Here is a 9,237-nt window from a genome sequence, read left to right as displayed (position 1 = left end):
CAGAGCTATGTACTGTTTCTGCTTTTTATAGCTTGTTTCCCTCTTAGGTTAAGCCAAGTGAGGGGGTTCTTAAGAGTCACCCAGAGAACTTGTCATGTTTCCTTTGAAATTTGGGGATACAGAAACTAGTATTTGAGTCACTACTAGGAAAGCAATCTAAAGGCCACGATCTGTGACAAAGCTCCCTCCATGAGCAGAGTGAGAAGAGGCTGCCATGGTGTTCTGTGTTTTCTTAGATTCTGTGTTTGTCTATTTGGCACTGCAGGGCCAATTACATTAATTAGATTTTCTTATTTTCTGCATTTTTAATGCTCTAGTATTTGCAGACCTTACAGACTCAGAGAGAGAGCTGCCTTCCTACCTCCCAGAGCTTGCTAATTCCTAAAGATAATAACAAATTGCCTTCTTTCGTTGCAGACACAAGAACAGAAAACCAAACACCATATGCTGTCACTCATAGGTGGTGTTGAACAATTTGAACACGTGGACACAGGGAGGGGAGCATTACACACTGTGGTCAGTTTGAGGGGGGGATAGGGGAGGGACAGCAGGGGTGGGGAGGGTGGGGAAGGATAATGAGAGGAGAAATACCAGATATAGATGATGGGGGGATGAAGGCAGCAAACCACCTTGCCATGTGTGTACCTATGCAACAGTCCTGCATGATCTGCTCATGTACTCCAGAACCTAAATTACAATTAAAAAAAAAAAAGAATTGACTTGGTTATGTGGGCTCTCTTTTTGTTCCATATGAAGTTTAAGGTGGTTTTTTCCAGTTCTACGAAGAGGGCCATAGGTAGTTTGATGGGGATAGCATTGAATCTATAAATTACTTTGGGCAGTATGGCCATTTTCACAATATTGATTCTTCCTAACCATGAGCATGGAATGTTTTTCCATCTGTTTGTGTCCTCTCTTATTTCCTTGAGCAGTGGTTTGTACTTCTCCTTGAAGAGGTCCTTTATATCCTTTGTTAGTTGTATTCCTAGGCATTTTATCTTCAAAGAGACATCTTACTTAGGAATATTACATGATCTCTTTTCTTGTGTCATTATATAGCAGATATTAAAACTTGAAAGTTTTTAATAAAGTACTTACTTCTTGTAATAACAAAGGCTATTAATTAAACTTGGGAAATCTTTTTTTTTTTCCTGTTACAGCTTTACCAAGAAAAAATTTTCTTACAGAACCACATATCTAAAGTATAAGAAGTAGGAAAACATTTTTAGAAAGTTTAAAATTTCTTGTTCTTCCCATATATTTAAGTGCTTACTATACTAATATTGTTTTAGAAAGCCACTTCAAGGGGGAGTTTATTCCTTTAGAATTCTTTTAACTTTTACTTTGAAATTAAACTTCCAGAAAAAGTTGCAAAAATAGTACAGAGAGTTTACATATGCCCTTCACCTCTTTCCCTGATATTGCCATCTTACATAAGCATAGCACGATTATCATGACCAAGAAACTGACAGCGATGCAATGTTGTTAATGAAATAACATATTTTATTTAAATTTCACCAGCTTTTCACTAATGTCCTTTTTCTGGTCAAGACCCAATCCAGGACCACATATTGTATAACTGACCTGTGTTCTTAGTATCCTTCAATTTGAAATAATTCCTCAATCTTTCTTTTATAGAACATAAAAGAAAGAACATTTAAAAATACAATTTACATTGTTTCTGCCCCATCCCTGGAACCAACCATTTTTCCTTGGTGTCCTAATTTGTGTGTGTGTGTGTGTGTGTGTGTGTGTGTGTGTGTGTGTGTGGTGTGTGTGTGTGTGTGTGTGTGTGTGTGTGTGTGTGTGTGTGTTGTTTTTTGTTGTTTGTTTGTTTACTGCCTCTGGATTTTGAGTCTTAGAAAACTGGCTCTAAGGTCTAACTCCTTTTCTTTCTATATCAGTGAGACACAGTAGAGCCCTACAGTCCAGTTTCCAAGGATCAGATTATTCCACATAAAATAATCACAAGGGCTTCCACATGAGGTCTAGTAGAAATGTGCAGGTGAGCATTCACCTCCAAGTTGTATCCTCTTAGAGGCTCCTGTCATTGTAAGACCCTCTGTATTTTTAATTAATTTTAATTATCCACTACATAACTATTGACCACACACATACTTCCTAAGGACAGACATTAATTCTCAGGGACTTTAGTGCCTAAATTAATATTCATAAGCAGAAACACCATCCTGATTGTAGCATCTGCTCTGCAGCTCCTTCCCAGGACACACTTGGCCCTTTGACATGCAAAGCCCTGGACAGCTCCCTTTCTTTCAGAACATGCATCAGGGCTTGATAAATGATGGGTTTCAGGGCTATCCACCCTTTAAAATTAAAGCTGTTTTTTATTTGAAGAGCATGATCAAAATCTTTTGCAGAGCCTCTAATTATTTGGTAATCTCTGAAATGGAAGGGAAATGTTCCTATGGGGATATATTATTATTCTATCTGTCCCCCCCATGCAAAAATTCTGTGTATGAGTGACAGTTTTCCTAACTAACCTTAATTGATAGTAATGTTACCTTAATATCAACACAAATGAGAAAATTAGTACCTATATAATTATACATAAAATCTGTTTCCAGCTATAAAGTCCATTTTGCCATTACACTAAACTAAACCAGAATTCATGAAAATATTTACCAAGTTGACCAAAGTCTTGTGAGCATTATCCAATGATATTTTATAGTTAATATCAAGATTAACCATCTCTAGTCAATGTTACCCAACTGCAGGCTTTATGAATGCTGTCTCCTGATCCTTGCAATAGTATTAAGTTAGTTTGCAAGTTTGCAGAAATATTAATAGCCAAAAATATGTATATTGATATACAATCAGTTCCTGCTCATAGAATCAAAAAAAGTCTATAATAGATAAATGAGGGTAAAAACTGATTTTTAGTTGTGCTTGATTCAATTCTCTATAACATGAAAGATCATAATAGAAAATTTCATATTTCTATTTTTATGGTCCATTTAAATTGAATATTGGTGGTTTTTATTAAAACTTTATATCATGCTTATTCAATTTTTATTCTAACTCTATTATCTGACACTAATTTTTATCAACTTTTATGTCTTGGTTTTTAATTATTTGTTTACTTGCTGTTTTTAAATGACTTATATATTGGGTGAGCCTTTCTGACTTTAACCTTTTAAAACCCTTATAACTTTGACCTAACTGGCCTCTCTTCTATTAATTTTGTTTATTACTTTAGGCAGAAACTGCTTTTTAATGGTGGATTCACATTATTTATATGAGATCCAGTGTTTGGCATATATGGTGTTAATTTTTTCAATATATATTAGGCAACTTTATTGTCTCTGGTTATATGGACTATATTTTTCCCTTTATCTTTAAAACGTTTTAGAAGACAAAAAAAATCTATTTTAAAGCCTCATGTAAATATCTTGAAATGTTCTGTAAGCATTCTATTTCTCTTTCCCTAATCAAAAGCCTGTGTACGTCTCTGCAAGAAAGACAAAGGATGCTACTTTTTTTGTCTGCATCTCTTATTCCTTACATCCAATTTCCCATTCATAATTAAATTAGATATTTCTCACTTTTTTTCTCTTCATGTTTCTTTTATACTTTCTGTGTATACTTTCTTTTATACTTATTTTAAATAATTACTGCAGTATCAGGAGTAACCCTTCCACAGTTATTTTTACTTCTTTAATTACAGTTGGTATCAATAATTATCACAGGTTCTTTTTTTTTTTTTTTTTTTTTTTTTTTTTTTTTATTTTTTTTTTTTTTTTTTTTTTTTTTGAGACGGAGTTTCGCTCTTGTTACCCAGGCTGGAGTGCAATGGAGCGATCTCGGCTCACCGCAGCCTCGGCCTCCTGGGTTCAGGCAATTCTCCTGCCTCAGCCTCCTGAGTAGCTGGGATTACAGGCACGCGCCACCATGCCCAGCTAATTTTTTGTATTTTTAGTAGAGACGGGGTTTCACCATGTTGACCAGGATGGTCTCGATCTCTTGACCTCGTGATCCACCCGCCTCAGCCTCCCAAAGTGCTGGGATTACAGGCGTGAGCCACCGGGCCCGGCCTCACAGGTTCATTTTTTTTAGCCATTATACATTCAAATTTTTCTCTAATTTTAGCCTTTCATACTATATGTTGTAGTTGTGAGCAATTTTTTCAAAAGAAGCCCCTGGCTGCCACATTTTTTTAAGACTGGTCATGTCTGCAAGTATCTCTCTGTTGCCTCCCTATACAAATGGCTTGATGTGGTCCACTATTGTTGGCTTGCACTTTATGCCCTCTGTAGAAGATGTCATTGCATTGTCATCCAGCATTGCTCATTGCAGTGGAAAAAACCAAAGCTAGTTTGAAATTTTGCTCCATGAAAATGACCTACTTTTTTTTGCTTGAAAACTTGCAGAATTATTTTTCCCCTTACGGCTTTAAATTTTTATGAAACTATGCCATGGTGTTGCTTTTTGTTGTTGATTTTTGTGTAGGACTTTGGTAGTACTCTCTGCAATTTTTTTTTAAATAATATTTTCTCTGAAAATTGGTTTTGAACCTTTTGTCTGTTTTTTCACATTTAGAAACTCCTCTTATTTGGAAATTAGATCTCCAAATTTAACAATTTCTCTTGAATTATTTTCTTATTTTTTAAATTGCTTTTCCGTATTGAATTGTAATTATGGATAAAAAGGAGAGGGAGGGTGAACACATTTTTTTGAGTCCCAGCTTTATTACCTAATACAAGTCCAAACTCTGAAACATTAAAATTCATTATTCCAAAGTTTAATTAAAAACATAATTTACAAATATTTAATATCTTCTGAAAAGCATTTCCAAGTTAAGAATGAAAAAAAAATTACATAATATGTAATCAAATACCAGTTGGCTTCAAATCCCATCAAGTCCACACTCAGCAATATCAATCTTTTTAGGTTCTTCAAAATCTTCTGTTAAATCTACAAAGTTGTTTTCCACAATAAGGCAAGGAATGGAAACCTTTATTGCTTTTTGAACTCCATACACACTTACAATATCACCTGGAGTTACATGCTGTGCAAGTGTTTTAAGATTATTAGTCGCTTGTTCAGAGAGATGCATTTCTCCATATGAGGGACCCAAGAGACAGATCATATTGGAAGGAGGTCTGGTGTTCAAAAGCTCATCCTGGGCTTCCTGGGGCTCCCTGGACAATTTGACGGTCTTGTCAAGTTTCTTTTGAACATGTCAGCTTTTTCAGAGTTAAAAACTTCGACGGGAGTGCCAAAGTTTGTTACTGCTTTCAGTGCTATGAGCCTGTCCTGAGTATTGGAGTCCAAACATACTGCTGGCTCTATATCTATAATATCCATTTCATTTGCTGTGTCACATAGCCTAGTATGACCTTCATCTTCAGGTGATGACGCCTCCTGCACTTGTAGGATCCTGGAATGTTCTCCTCTTGCTAAAACATTCAGCAAATTATATGCCATAACAAATAGATAATCTTGGCATGTGACCAAAACCTTAGGGATGACGAAAGCACTTGGAAGAGCAGTCTTCCCCAGAGTTTGAATAGACTTAATCAGAATCATCCTTGCTGACATTTGCAAATGTGGAGTCATAATGTTGTGCACAAGAACTGTAGCGTTCATAATTCAAATATAACACTTGAGTTACTTTGTTTCATTTATCCTCTTTGAACCCCTGCAAAGTATTCTCTCCAGACTGAAGTCTTCAGATTGTCATTGCTAGTCTCACAGGGCAGTCGCCCTGCCTTACATTGGGATCCACAGGACGAGGACGTCCCAATGCGGTTGTTCCATCTGGTTTTCGTCTTTCAGATTCGCATTATCAGCAAGCCGCCTGGTCAGCTTTCCTCAGATTCCTTAACGGTGCAGTCAGCCTGGTTCTGCCCTCTCTCTAAATTACTGCTTTCAAATTCATCTTCAAGCATAATTTTGTCTTTTTACTTTCTTTGCTGGGAATTTTGAAAGCTTGTGTTTCAGCATCTCCAGAATTTTCTCTTTCTTGGCCAGCAGGGAGGCACACTGGAGATTGCCTTAAATATAAAGAAGCCACACAAAATAACAATCCTCTAACAGAGAGGCCTTATTTTAATGAATATCAATTGGTCTCTGTTTGGCTGAATCAGGAATGACATGACAGCTGGACTATTTTATCCATTTTACAAGCAGAGCAAAGAATTTACAGATTCTTCCTTTCGGTAAAGGTGGTGAGTGGCTATCACTAAACGTAAAGTAGGTGGAATATGTAAGTGATCTCACTTCTCTACAGTCTTTGAGGAATGCTTCATATAACCTGCGGAATAGGTCACATGCAGTAAGACAAGGGTTGGTGAGTTCTTGACATGAGGAGAGTATCCAAATAGGACTCTGGGGATTGTGTCCTAGGATATCTGATGGGAAGAAGGATCTTATCTACCTACTTGGGGTTCAGGGGAAGCCCTAGACCTAGATCCTGGACCAGTGATCTGTGCTGAACCTAGGGCTGGGAACCCACAGAGATCAAGACTGAGGGACTAGGCCAATCTAAGGAGAAGAAGGGTGGCTGGAGGGCTGGCCATATGCTCCCAGGACTGGCAGCGGTGGGGATGTGAGAAGTAGCATGCGAGTGGTCAAGGCTGGGCCTGTTAAGATGAATTAGGACAGATTATTAATGCAGTCCTTGCCTTGTAGGGGACTGACACAGAAACCAGGGTGGGACTAAGCCTCAGTGGTATATTAGTGGCCTCAGCCAGTGGAAAGGGGTAATAGAAGTCTTTGGGAACATAACAGCCATTGTTATGAGTGTGGAAGATGTATCCTACTTTTTCCCTATTTTATCTCTCTATCAGAGTTGTTTGAAAGATCCCTGGAGCAACTGTATGTCTTTTCTATAGACTTCACAACTGGCCTCTCTTCTACAATGCACCAGCAGGTGAAAGCTGTGAAACCAGATGCCACATTTATTGTAAGGTTCTTCTTGAGGACACTGTCAATGACGTATCTCTTTCCATTTGTTAGAATCATAATAAATTCTTTCAAAGAAAAGTATGACATCAGAGGAATTACCAACCCCTTGTGGCCTCATTTACCTTGCATTGACTGATGTTCACATCACATGTATCTGCTCATTCTTTGCAAATTTCAATTTCTACTAAGTTACCTTTTTTTTTTTTTTTTTTTTTGAGGTGGAGTCTCACTATGTCACCTACGTTGGAGTGCAGTGATGCATTCTCGGCTCACTGTGACCTCGGTCTCTTGGGTTCAAGCGATCCTCCCTCCTCAGCCTTGCAAGTAGCTGGGATTACAGGTATGTTCCACCACACCCAGTTAATTTTTGTATTTTCAGTAGAGATGGGATTTCCCTATGTTGGCCAGGCTATCTTGAACTCCTGACCTTAAGTGATCCACGTGCCTTGGCCTCCCAAAGTGCTGGATTACAGGTGTGAACCCCCGCCCTCAGCGTTAGTTCCTCTTTCTTATGTGCGATCCTTTCATTTGAAGCACAAAAAAAGTAAACATAATTTGAATCTAGTTAATAATTTAGGTTTGGATAGCCAGTTCCCACACCTTCCCTATGGACATTGTCTTCAAAGGTGTTGCTACATTTCTACTCCTTCAAAATACTTTGACCATAAAGTAACTAGTTATTTTTGTCAAGGAAAACTGTTTGCTAAGTTCATATTCACATACTTATAATTCTGAGGTCCTCACTTGCTATTAAATTATTCAAATTTACTCACTTTTTAAATAGACTTCTACCTTCCAAAGAGGCTTTTATATATTTCATTGTTACTTTTCTGATGTTCTCCACACCTGCTAGGAAGCTGATTTGATGAGAAAAATTATTCTGACATAACATTAAATTTTCTCCTAACCATAAAAAGTGGGTCTTTGTGATTTGTGTCTTTCCCGGTACACTCATTGCACTTTCTTCTCTAGACCCATGGTTAAAGTTTGAAATCGAGGGTACATGAGAGAAGAAGAGGACTGCATATTAGAAACCCTTTTACCACATCCATATGGAAGGGGCTTGCTACCCTCGGTCTAGAGAACTCAGACGCCATCGGGTGTCACCAGTGTTGACCTAAGCAAACTGCTCTAGAATCAGGAAAGTTCAGAATGGTTTCATTTTAAAAACCAAACCAAAAGCAAACTTTATCCCTTTCTGGGATCACTGGCATTTGTGCGGGCACTTGCTCACCACCCCTCAGGAATTCTGCTGCAGTGCTTTAAGATAATCTTTGAAGGTGGCTATGTCATATAAGTCTGAGTTTTTCTCAATCTACAGCTAATATTACCTGAGGGAACACAGGTTTTCCAGAGAGTGGGAGAGAGTAAGAGAAGCTGGGAGGTGGGGGAAGGAGTGAATCAGGAAGAGAACAAGCTCAGCCAGCCTCAATTTGCTTCTGTTTTCAGGGTGTCAGCCACCACCATCTTCACTATCAGTAAGTGGAAGAGAGAGTGTAGCAAATATATGCCCAAATGCAAACCAAATGCTACCCCAATGTGCAAATCAGAATTCAATTACTTCTTGTAATTCAGTGTTCCACAGTGTAGTGTGAGATTAGACTGCTAATGAACCTAACGAAGTTGTTTCCATTTTCACATCTGCCCCCAAGCCATCTTTCCATGCTCAAATCCTAGAGGGCACAAGCAACTTTTCAAGTTCTGATTGGTTTGAAAGAATTTAATGAGTGCAATGTCCTAATGCACAGATAAATTACAATATATTTTTAAAAGTACATTTTATTTGAGGCACATGCATGCCTCTTTCTAGTCAGGAAAGGGTAGTCTTGGGGAGTTCAAGGGAGAAGAATGAACTAGTCAGGAAAATCTATGGGTGCAATCAGCACTGGTGGCTGCCAATTCCTCCAAACCCTACTCACACCTGCCCTCACTTGAGTATTTATTGTAAAATTCTTAGCACAACAGAACTGTCAGAAACGGAATTGTACAAAATTGTACGTACTACTGCTTAGGCACAAATGGGTATTTTGTTTTAAAATACTTATAGTATATTTCTGGATTTTGTAAAATATCTAAAAAATGCAATGGTCCATACACTTGCTAAGCTAATATGCCCCCACAGATTCACAGTTACTTTTTCTTTCTCCTAAACTAAAATATCGTTAAGTATTCTGTGCCATTAGTTAAAATGTATAAATAGTTAATCACATTCTCCTCTTGTACAGTTTCCTCTAAACACTGTGTAAACATGCTATAGCTGGAACAAAACACAAAGGGATTTCCGATTTCTTTTTGATCAGTGGTTCCTAA

The 9,237-nt window shown here is 37.8% G+C and overlaps 1 pseudogene; it reads right to left on the bottom strand.

The window, feature by feature from the left end:
• Positions 1-4,864: 4,864 nt before the first annotated feature.
• LOC108315240 lies at positions 4,865-8,024 on the bottom strand (annotated as a pseudogene).
• Between the last annotated feature and the right edge of the window lie 1,213 nt (positions 8,025-9,237).

Source organism: Cebus imitator, unplaced genomic scaffold (assembly GCF_001604975.1).
Source record: "Cebus imitator isolate Cc_AM_T3 unplaced genomic scaffold, Cebus_imitator-1.0 Scaffold170, whole genome shotgun sequence".
Lineage (NCBI taxonomy): Eukaryota > Metazoa > Chordata > Mammalia > Primates > Cebidae > Cebus > Cebus imitator.
The sequence above is the reverse complement of the archived record's forward strand: the minus strand, read 5'-3'. Positions and strand labels throughout refer to the sequence as shown.